At 46.1% G+C, this 12,500-nt stretch overlaps 1 protein-coding gene across 1 annotated transcript in view; it reads left to right on the forward strand.

The window, feature by feature from the left end:
• The window catches only part of LOC308095605 (uncharacterized protein), a gene marked incomplete at its 5' end in the record, with an annotated part of 22,720 nt that overhangs the window by 6,305 nt on the left and 3,915 nt on the right, over nt 1–12,500 (forward strand). The gene's annotated exons all lie outside the window — the stretch shown is intronic.

Below are 12,500 nucleotides of genomic sequence, written 5' to 3' on the forward strand. Positions count from 1 at the left end.
ATATGGGGTTTAAGTGCGTAGTCTAACTCCTTAGAGTGTGAAAATAGACCCGTAAGAGTTTCATTGTGTACAGTGTTGTGCAGAAAGAAAAGCATAAGGAGAAAGTTCAAAACGCGCTGATGAATCGCCTCGTACCACCCACGGCAAATATCCATTTGGCATTCATGTTGCTGTTGTAATTTATTGACTGGAGCTTTTTTGTAGGCATCATTTCTTCCTTGTAATGGGGGACGCCTATATGTGTTGTTCTGGGACATTATTCAAATGATAGGTGTGGGGGAAATCAACAGCCCAATGACAACGTCTGGCCTCGGGCCCTGGCTGTGACTAGGAGATCTTTGCATGCACCTGCACTGATGACTCTCTGCTTTTTTAATGTAGAGCTCTCTCTCTCTCTCAGTCTTGGCTGCCCACAGTAAGCTGGCCCTAAACATACCTGAATAATGATAAATAGACAAGCCAACGTTAAAGGACGACTTCACCAATTTTCAACCAATCTTCATATAACTGGTCCTCACCAATGCTCATTATGATATGGTACCATTTTTGTCCACTCAGTCTGTGTTTCAGAGGAGGGCTGTGGACAGTTCAGAAACCTGCCTATAGTGACATAATCGATGGGGAAGCTAATAGAAACTGTAGGCTTTCTATTCCTGGAAAGTTAGCATGCTATAATGGAAGCCATTGCTCTCGCAATAATACAAAAAAATAAAATAAATTAGATCTTGTTTGAAAAAGAAATCCTGTCTACGATGATGTCACTGGTAGGTGGGTTTCTGAAGTGTCCACAGCTCTCCTATGAGACATAGACAAAAAATAGTGCCATTTTATCATGAGCATTAGTGAGGACCAATTATATGAACATATAGTTTGAAAATGGGTGAAGTTGTCCTTTAAGGGAGAGTGAAGTTCGATTTATACTTAGTTGTATGACATGCACGCAGGAAATAGCCAGTCTAAGCTTACGTGTTGCATCGTATCCCATCACGTTTCTGGACATTGCTTTTTTAGCCACATGCACCCTATACGTCCTTATTCTGGGCATGGCGTAATAGGCGAACATTTGGCTAAAATAGGCGAGCATTCATCAAATAGTTGAACAACAGTTGAAAATAGACGATCTAGGTCGGCTATTTTCACTATTTGATGTTATGATATATTTTAGGCATGACACGCTGAACCTTTATCTGTTTGTACTCATCCACTCGCATCAGCATAAGCATTATATTTATATACTTGTTATACACCTTAAGGACAACTAATCTACATTGTAGAACATCATGTTTTAACAGTTGCATCTCATATCACAGGGCATACAGTAAATGATAAAGTGGAGACAATGGTATCGCAAGTATAATATCTATATGCTTCTAGATGAGAGTAAATCAGTACAAACAGATAATGGCTAAGCACATCAAGCCTAAAATATATCATTACAGACGTACAACAAAGTATATACACACACACACACACACACACACACACACACTTTTTTTGCACCTATATGTTAAAGAGACAAAACAAAGAAGACCTTTTCAGCTCCCCGCGGTCCTGAGGTTCTAGCAGGTCTAGACCGAGTGGAAAGACAGGGAGAGGGACAGAGGAGCATGAACGGCATATAGACAAGAGACTCGGACAGACAGAAGTCACTCATCAGGCTAGTCGAGGTATTGGCACGTCTCTGCACTCATTGACCACTCCCCCGTTCTGATTGGCAAGCGAAATGAATTCCTCCATCGACAGATGCTCGTCCCCGTGTGCCGATATAAGGGCTGGAGCCGATGGAGGGATTGACAGTATGATGGAGGAAGAGAAGAGTGCGGGGGGAAAGGGAGCAGAGAGAGAGATGACATCATGTTCTTGGCTGCAGCCCCGCTGTGCGGTACGTGTGATCTTTGGTGGTAGCAGACACTTTGGTCGAACAATGGTACACTGTAAAATCCAGACTGCTGATGTCAACCCTGAGAGTGTCAAAATGGATCCGTAACGGTCAGGACTCACTGCGGTTGAGAGGAGAGATGTTAGAAAGGTGCCAAAAATAACAGGCCGCTGAGAACAGTAGAGATTGCTCGAATGAACGCTGTACTTGCTGTGACCGCTGGCCAGTGGAACTCACCTCCAAAAGACGCCTTTCCATAGCTTCTCCTTGGCTGTCGTTGACATCCTTTTGTCTGTTGTATACCGGTTCCACTTTGGCAGGGCAGAAGGGGCACAAAGAGAGACAAATAGAGGTGCGTAGAACCAGAATGCTGTTGCGGTCTGAGGCCTATTGAAAGAGAGGGAGAGAGAGAGGGAGAGAAAGGGCCAGGAGAAGGGCAGCGGTGTAGAGACAGAAAAGTCCATCCATCACGCACGCCCTGACCTCGGGTTGACCCCACCCTGGCAGCCAATGAGGCGCCCTCACCCCCTAAAGCCCCACCACCACACACAGACACACATATGTGCCCCCCCAACACACACACACACACACACACACACACACACACACACACACACACACACACACACACACACACACACACACACACACACACAGATGGATCGGGTATCTGTGGCGCTGAGTGGCGTCTGGATATTCTTTGTGTCAGCCATCATCGCTTCCCAGAATGCTTTGTTTTTACGTGACTAATGTGAGTACCAACACCTGATGGACAGCCGACTCATCCAGACACTGTGCACCATACACACACACACACACACACACACGCACACGCACACGCACACGCACACACACACACACACACACACATACACACAGACTGACATCATCGTGCAAGGGTGGAGACCCTTGCACCATTCAAGGAACTGGGAGAGACAAAGACAGACAGACAGACAGACAGACAGACAGACAGACAGACAGACAGACAGACAGACAGACAGACAGACAGACAGACAGACAGACAGACAGACAGACAGACAGACAGACAGACAGACAGGCAGGAACAACCGCTGGTGAATAGTTGTACATGGAAATAGTACGTGTAAGGAGTGTAAGGAGTTAAGAATGTCGGGTAATCAGAAAGGTTAGCGTACTGTATCGTCAAAAAGACGTTGTTGTATTTGATCTCTGCTGGGTGCAACATAACTATTGCACTGCACTGACTTCTCTGTCCTCCAGTCGGCTGAAGTTGAATGTCCTCTTTTGAATTGCATTTTACGAAAAGTAAAGTTAGTCGTCGTGACATTTGTATTAAGTCAGGGTAACTTGTTTGAAAATGCAATTGATGTCTCCAGGGTGTTAGTGTACATTCTGCAAGGCTTCTGTATAGGCCTCATTAGCAGCACTGGCTCATTGGTCCTACTGGCTCATTGGTTCCATTGTATCTCAAGCCTGATTTACACTTCGCCATACGTCGGTGTCGTGTGCCAAAAATAGCCGATGCAATGCGTTGCGAGCTTGTAGATCTGGTATTTTAGTTCTTTCACAGATACCTATTTCTAATCTGGTTGACCAGCTATTTGGTATGCATTCGTTATTGACCATGACAATGCATGTTGAAGCTCCAGACCAATAAATTAAGTTTGATTTTAATACATGGATAGTGCATTACTGTTGCTAAATCTTTTTTATTTGATTTAATATCTATTGACAGCTACAAGCACTAATGCTACGTAAACACTTTGACAAACATATATCTACAATACTGCATGCTGGCAGTGAGGAGGGTTTTTTATCAAAGTTTGCTTGATATTGCATTCATCACTTACAACAAACCCTCCCCACATAAAGGTTAAAATGTTGAGTACTCAACGTTTACAAAACTTTTAGCGTTCACTGTAAGTGGCTTTTTTGTATGGGCTGGCCACTGTAATCTATAATCACCTACAGTAGCATGTCTTCACCGATCAGTTGCGAAGCAAAAAGCAAAATTCTGTTACAAAATACATCTAAATTAAATCTGTCCCAAAAGTATAGTCAGTTTCAAGTGAAAAGCATTTGGTTCAGTATGAGACGGTGATGTGCTCTTGTTGATGAACAGGTAGAGCGTAAGCCAAGTCTTTGATGTGAGCCTGACAGGTGGAAAACCTAAGTGTTAAAATGACCCCGAGGAGATCATTGCTAGCATATCACTGAGAACCACACAGCCACAGGCATCTTTCACAAACACACATAAACACACAATTAGATGAACACATAAACGAATGCGCGCGCGCACACACACACACACACACACACACACACACACACACACACACACACACACACACACACACACACACACACACACACACACACACACACACACACAGACACACACACACACACACACACACACACACACACACACACAGACACAGACACACACACACACAGACACACACACACACACACCATCCACGCATACACACAAGTAGCCTATCGCACGCACGCACGCACGCACGCACGCACGCACGCACGCACGCACGCACGCACGCACGCACGCACGCACGCACGCACACACACACACACACACACACACACACACACACACACACACACACACACACACACACACACACACACACACACACACACACACACACACACACACACACACACACACACACACACACACACACACACTCACACACAGCACCCTGGGGCTTGAAGTGAGGTTTCAGCACCTCAGATTAAACGTCTCCATGTCAGGGAGAGTTCTGTGACCGTTTGATTCTGCCTAGGGGGGACACAATGGCGGCGGTAGAGATCATCAGATCGTTTGAGCTCACCTGACACTGTTTTTTACCTGAGAGCTGCTCCAGTGTTCAGGCTGTCAGTCTCCCCGCCTGGAAGAGCAATGGCTCTCACGTGCACTGTGACAGAGGGCCAATGGAAACACAATTGGTGAGAGATTAGGGAGCAATTTGTGAGTTGACTGACACACACTGGGACCTTCACCTTGTCTGATGGTTTGCTGCTGCTGCTGCTGTCACTGGGGTCACTCCATCCGGACTCAACTGTAGATTTGTGCGCTCTGTGGCAAAGTGTACTGTGCTACGACTTCTAAAGCCTGATTTATACGTAGTTGTGCAACAGTGTTGTATGCCAAAGGTGGCCGATCTATAAGCTCATAAAGCGTGGCAACACAACGCGTTGTGAGCTCGTACATCGGCTGTTTTTGGCACGCGATACTGCCACACAATTAAGTGTAATGTGGCTTTTATTGTCACTGCTGTGTCATGTATCACTTTTAATGTTAGTAATAGCAATTAAGGAAATCGTTACCGTGGGTGGCCATAGTGCTGAATTCAGGGGTGAAACTTTATAGGAAGATTCCAAGGGCGCTGGATGGACGATGTCATAGATTGTATATTTTGTTGAATAAAATATTGGCAGACCTGTGTGTCAAGCTGCAATAGGGCTCAGAATTCTGAAGCATAAGCCTGGTCTCAACAGTTGGCCTGGCAGCCCCCTTGGTCAGCAATAGAAATACATGTTTGATTCACTGGCTATACAGTAGCCAGCATTGAAAATGGGTGTGTTTTGGTGCTGGGGGTGACAGATTCAACAGTGGAGGCACTGTCCAAACAGTCACTGGTTATACAACAGCTTGTTATCGCAAAAGAATGACAGGGATGTTTCAGTGACAGACGCAAGACTTTGGAGTAACTCTAAGCCTCTCATTTGTTCACCCCCCGGAGCACATAACTCAGTGAGAGGATGAGACAGAGTGAAACTATGCAAAGATAGGCTGCCTGTCCCCTTGAGGCAAGCAGTAGTCTGAGATGTAAATCTTCAACACCCATTACTGTACCGCTTAAGAACACAGAGCGCAAATACTATGTGACTTACGGTGTGTTTATGAACATGCACTGTATAATCCTTAGTGCTAATTTAACTCTGAGCTATTGAGCTAAGTGAACACTCAGCAGGGGAAAAGTTCCTGCCCATCACTGTGGAGACTGGGGTTCAAATCTTTCACAGTTCCTTTGGCTTGGCCGAGTGCTCCAACAAACATAGTTGGCCGGGTTCACAGTTAGGGAAGCTGGTTCGGGAGGACGATCTTTGTCGTTGCGCCAGCAACTTCTACAGGTTGGTCAGGGTGCCTGTTCAGCAGGAAGCGGAACTGGGAAGGATAGCGTGTTCCTCCACACGCGTTACACCCTCCCAGTGAAACTCCTCACTCCTCACTCACACATGGCTGTCTGCACACCCACCCCAAGACCAAACATTAGGGGTCAGCAGTGGCAGGGACTACACGTGAGTGTGCATCTCTTTGTGTGTGTGTGTGTGTGTGTGTGTGTGTGTGTGTGTGTGTGTGTGTGTGTGTGTGTGTGTGTGTGTGTGTGTGAATGTAAAAATGTGTAGATCTGCTTTTTTCCCAAACTTTATATTGGGCTTAAGTTGTGGAAACAGACTTCTCCAAACCCATGCTCGCACCTGCAGGCGGCCGGACGGTCACCCTGGTCTCACCACACCTTCACCCCCACCCCCCACCCCCCCTCCGCTCGCTCCTCCTCAACCCCCCCCATCCATGCCCCCTCCACCGTCCTCTCCTCCTCACTCGTTATCGTTTGATCTCCTCGGGGACCGGCCTAATGACAGCGCTTGTCTATAACCTCGTCGTCACAGTCCCGGGTGTGCGTGACTGTGTGCGTGTGTGTGTGTGTGTGCGTGCATGTCGCAGCCTATAATGACAGCAGCTGTCTATAATGGCTCGTCCTGGCAGCGATCATTCGGTCCCGCCACCACCCACCACCATCCCCTCCTCCCCCCTCCTCCACCCTTCTCCTCTGCATCCGCTGTCCGGCTAGTGTCACCCGTGTCCTGGCGGACGATGATGTGATCTTTAACCGCCCCACACCCCCCCCCCCCACACCCCTCGTCCCCCTTCCGCGATCTATATAGACTGGCATTTGGCTCGAGGAGTGTCCCCCCCCCCCCCAGCCCCCACTGGCCCTGACGTGCATGCTAAAAGCTCACCGCTGCCGATTCCTCTTCGACTGCCCCCCCCCCCCCGCCCCTTATTCCTTCCCATATCCCAACAGGAAGGAAGTTAACGCCAGCCAGCGCAATATTCTGACGGGCAGCGCTAAGACATTGAGGGCCAATACTGAAGTGGCAGCTAGCCACTGAATTTAGAGTGAAAGTGAGATGTGTGTGTGTGTGTGTGTGTGTGTGTGTGTGTGTGTGTGTGTGTGTGTGTGTGTGTGTGTGTGTGTGTGTGTGTGTGTGTGTGTGTGTGTGTGTGTGTGCCCTTCACATGCATCTTGTGGGCATGAGTGTGTGAAAGTATACCAAGTAAAAAGTGTGCGCGTGCGTGTGCCTGCATGTGCCTGTGCCTGTGCCTGTGCCTGTGCCTGTGCCTGTGCCTGTGCCTGTGCCTGTGTGTGTGCCTGTGCCTGTGCCTGTGCCTGTGCCTGTGTGTGTGTGTGGGCACAGATTCCATGGGATGGTGACAGATACAGAGTGGCACTCAGGGGTCACAGTGTGTGGGGACATTATTTAAAATCTAAAGAAAAGATACGAGCCAAAAATCATCAATACAGTAATAACTTCATAAAACTTCTACTAACTCTTTCAGTGCCATGCTTATTTATGGAATTTTGGTTCTGAGTGCCACAACCAAAATGAATTGTAAAAAAAAAAGTGCTTAGGAGCCGAGATACAGCCTTTTTCAGTAAAAAGTTAAACAAGAAGTGAATGGAGCAGCAAATCTTCAAATCATCATATCTTGGGTTCTGAACATGTTTTTCCAAAAAAACAATATATATATATATATATATATATATATATATATATATTTTTTTTCATGACGTATTTGACGTATTGTGGCACACGGGGCGTTAGGCCTCATGACGTATTTGACGTATTGTGGCACTGATAATAAAAAACAATATTTTCTATAAACTCTGTCAGTTTATGATTTTCTTGTAAATGTTAATTTTAATTTATTATAATAATCTCATATTAGTCTCTCTATAGCCTACTGTGCTTGCCAACTATTTTGTCCTATGGAGGTTTACAGTCTATCTTTCCACGATGTTATTCTCTTGACAAGAGTGTGCCGTTTATGTGCGCGTGTGCGCTCTTCTTAATGTAGGCTTATGTTCACGTTGATATGTCATGCGGTGTGTGTGTGTGTGTGTGTGTGTGTGTGTGTGTGTGTGTGTGTGTGTGTGTGTGTGTGTGTGTGTGTGCGTGCCTGCCTGTGGATCTGGAGGGTCCTGGGGGACTTCCTGTGTCCACTCATGCATTGATGCCATCACGCACTCATCTGCATACCTGACAGCGTGGACCTTCTCCCACCTTCCTCATACCTTCCTCTTCCTCTCTCCATCTCTCTTCCTCTCTCTGCTTTTACCGCTCTCCCTCTCTTCTCGTACTGCCCTTTTCAACAAAAAAAAATACCCCCCTTGTTTCTCCATGCTGTCCTTTTGGACCTCTCTCTAACTGTCTCTGTCTCTCTCTCTCTGTCTCTCTCTCTCTCTCTCTTTGTCTCTCTGTCTGGGTCAATAATGTGTGTGTTGCTAATTCGATGGTCGCAGCCCCTAGATAAACACCCTGTTAGCGGGATTAGCCCTGTTGTCCCAACAATGTAAACCTGGGATTAGCTCCAACTCTCTGGGGGTGTGTGTGTGTGTGTGTGTGTGTGTATTGTCCTAACTGTGTAAACCTTCAATTTTAACCACTGAAGCCCTATACGTAAGCCCTTGTACGACGAATAGTGAATAGTGTTTTTCCAAAATTAAATCTTTTGAATTCTTTTAGATTTTATTTTATTCCTGATGAAAATTGTCACATAAAATGACATGCCCAAAATAGGGATGCCAGGTTGAAAGTGTTTAAAAAACCTCACTCTCAAAGGAAACAAATATACACATGCGCAACAAACAAAACAAGTGTCACTATAGTGCCCTGCCAAGTTAACCTGAGCGGTGTGATTTGTGACATGAGTATGTGACACAATTGTCACCCTGCAGCACGTGGCAGTTATTCCAGGCACTTAGCCTATAAGTGTCTACCCCAGCCATTCTGAACCTGTGGGCCGGAGTCCACTAGTGGGCCATGAGGATATTACAAGTGGGCCCCCAAATAATTTACAATGTAACTAAACTATTTAAAAAAGAAAGTAATTTTTCTTTAAAACTTGAAAAATGAGTTTTCATTGTGATACCGATAAATAGGAACTTAAAGTATACTATGTTATTTGTAAGATGGGCGAGCCGCGAACATTTCAAGATTTTCATGGGCCCTGATCCAGAAACGGTTGAGAACCTGGTCGAGCCCATTCCATTTAAAAAAACGCCTTCTAAATCCTAACCTATTAAAGTTTTCAGAAAAACGTATATTTTTTATTCAAAGAATTTGAAAGAAATCTTGTTGCTATATACATAGCAACATCTAAAATGACACCAATAATGTACCGCTTTTAAAGGTATAACAACATATTGACTTCCCCGGTCTTAATGTGCTATAATAACTGCTTAGCTGATGAGAATTATATTTTTCTCTTCACGATTCAATGTAACTATGCTTCCTGTGTACTGTTCTATACCTGACTCCACATTAAACAAAACATATACCAAGAACAAGCACTGTTCTGTTCGGCATCATTCCTAAGACACTTGATTGTTAGTCTCCAGTTAAGCACTTTGTTGACACTGTTGATGGCATGTTGTACTTTACTGCTTATGTGTTTGTCACCTTGGTGATGAATTGTGCAAGCAAGCACATTGCTGGCACAATTAAACGTAACCATTTACCCCCTTAACTATTTGCTGTCTCACTCTGTCTCACTGATGACTATAGAACAATTTTGTATTCTGGCCACCTGAACTCATTCTGGAGCCAAACCTCTGCCATTTCGCCCTCTGAGCTGTTTTAACCACATTCAACCCGGTGTCCCTATTTTGGACATGTCATTATAGGGGACAATTCTCCAAAATAGCCATGGCCTATTTATACACTGTTGTACACTGGTGTCACAATGAGTTGTGAACATTGTGATCGGCTATTTTCGCCGTATAAAGCATAAACGAGGCTCAAGTGGTTCATTCTCCAAAGTCCTTGATTAAGAGCCACATTATCTCTCTTTAGAGGACATTTTCTATAATCCCAATCTATAATAGTGAATAGCGGTAAAAAGAAATTTAGGCCAGCAATAAATTGCAGGATAATTTCCTCAACATGCGGAAGAGGATGGGGACAAACAAGGGCATATCCAAGATGAAATATACAAAAACAAATATGTGAAATTAAATCATTGTAGTTGTATTTAGTCTGGAATTAAACTTTTTCCCAAACCAAAACCAAATGTCCTTAGGTTAGGACGAGGAAGCCTTCAAAATGGCTGCTTCCTCCTGGTGTGCATGGACACACGCAGCTGTAGACGGCCATATTGCTGGCACACGGACGGCTAGGAAAGTGTTGGAGGGAAAAAAGAAGAAATTAGGGCGGGGATGTGTGGGTGAGGAGGCAGGGCGGGGGGGTTGTGGGAGGTGGGCGAGGAGGCGGGGGTGTGGGAGATGCGTGAACAGGCGCGGCAGGGGTAAGCGGTGGTGATGAGGGGGTTGAGAGGTCACAGGTCAGCCCCCCCCATGGTCTCTCCTGTGCCGGGGAGGCAGTCACGACCCGGTCAGCAGAGGTTCAGGTGTCAGCGAGAGACGACTGACTGACAAGACCGACCGAGCGGGGACCTCTCCTCTCTCCTCCCTGTCTCCTCTCCTATCCTCCTCTCTCCTTTTCTCCTTTCTCCTCTCCTCCTTTCTCCTCCCCTCTCCTCCTTTCTCCTCTCTCCGCTCTTTACTTTTCCCTCCACCTTTTTCCTTCTCGTTGGACTCTCTTTCATCCGTTAAGTCCCTCTCCCTTCTCTACGTCAACTCCTCTATGACCCCATCCTGCTGTCCGTATGATACCCCCGCCCCCCCAGTGCCTCCCTTCTTGAACCTCTACCCTTCATCTCTCTCTTCTCTCTCTCTCTCTCTCTCTCTCTCTATCTCTCTCTCTCTCTCTCTCTCTCTCTCTCTCTCTCTCTATGTCTCTTGCTTTCGACCCCCCCCCCCCACAGCAGTCCCATACTATCCCTTGCCCTTACCCCCTCAACCCCCAACCCACTGCAGCCCACCCCCTCACACTCTGTTTCACCCCCCTTAAGCTAAACATTTCCACGGGGTCTCACTCAGCACGGCTGGCTGACCGGGGCAGCTCTCTCCGGGGCTGCATGTCTTCGGTCGGCCCTCATACGTAGGATCACACGGCTCGCACACGCACGCACGCACGCACGCACGCACGCACGCACGCACGCACGCACGCACGCACGCACGCACGCACGCACGCACGCACGCACGCACGCACGCACGCACGCACGCACGCACGCACGCACGCACGCACGCACACACACACACACACACACACACACACACACACACACACACACACACACACACACACACACACACACACACGGATACTAGCACACGGATAGTTAATGCGTACAAAACATGTCACATAAGTGACTATATAAATCCTCTCAGTCAGAGTCAGCGATACGCACATATGCATTTGCACCTGACCAAACTGAGACACACACACACACACACACACACACACACACACACACACACACACACACACACACACACACACACACACACACACACCCTTTCGCCCCTTTCAACCTTGCAATCCTATTTTGTGCACATGTTATTATGAGAGAGAATTTTCAAAAATGTTCAAAAATAGAAAGAAAAACTATTTTGTAGATCTGTTATTTTTCGGTATTTTTGAAATGGGGTATAAGTATTCAACCACATGCACACACCATTTCTGCTGTGTTACTTCACAGCAGAAAAGCAGGGGAAACTATGTCAGGCTTGCCAGGTCTGAGTGTGAGGAAGATATATTGGCAACAGGCCATATCGTCACACTCAATACTCATAAGCTATTGACCATTTCTGTCCAGGTCACGAGCCACAGAGGCAATAGGTTTAACCATGACTGATTTCAGGTCACAGTGTTAGGTCAACAGCAGATTGACTCATAACCATAATCCAAACAATAACCATAAAAATAATCTTTATTTGCATACCAAGTGCTTTGAGATACTGAGCACAGCTGACAAAATAAAAACCAGTGGTGGTCATTAGAGAAAGAAGCTCGTGGTCATAAAAGCTACGGGAGAAAATGTCTTTGTTCGTTGTTCTTGTACTCTATGCCTCTTTCATCTGGGGATTTTTGTAAGGGAAAATGGTACTTGAAAGAAGCTAATGAAGCCCTTCAGGCACAAAGTGTTTATTTTTTAAATTATTTCCTGGTGATTATTAGCTGAACAGCCAACTATCTGCTGTTAAGCACCTTTCTTTTTCTCAGAGGGTAGGTTCATTAGTTTTATGGTGGAAAGCTCAAAGTCTCATGATGCCGTATTGGCAAACCCGTTTTGGACTTGGATCCAAGTTGAACAGACTTCCTTATTTGTAGTTACTTCACACCCAAGCTAAAGAAATCCATATGGCAGAAGTACTACGACCCATTTCAGGCCCCGGCCCGCAGTTCTTCAACTCCCTACTGACAAATGTTC

The sequence above is a fragment of the Gymnoscopelus braueri genome (assembly GCF_963280865.1).
Source record: "Gymnoscopelus braueri genome assembly, chromosome: 11".
Lineage (NCBI taxonomy): Eukaryota > Metazoa > Chordata > Actinopteri > Myctophiformes > Myctophidae > Gymnoscopelus > Gymnoscopelus braueri.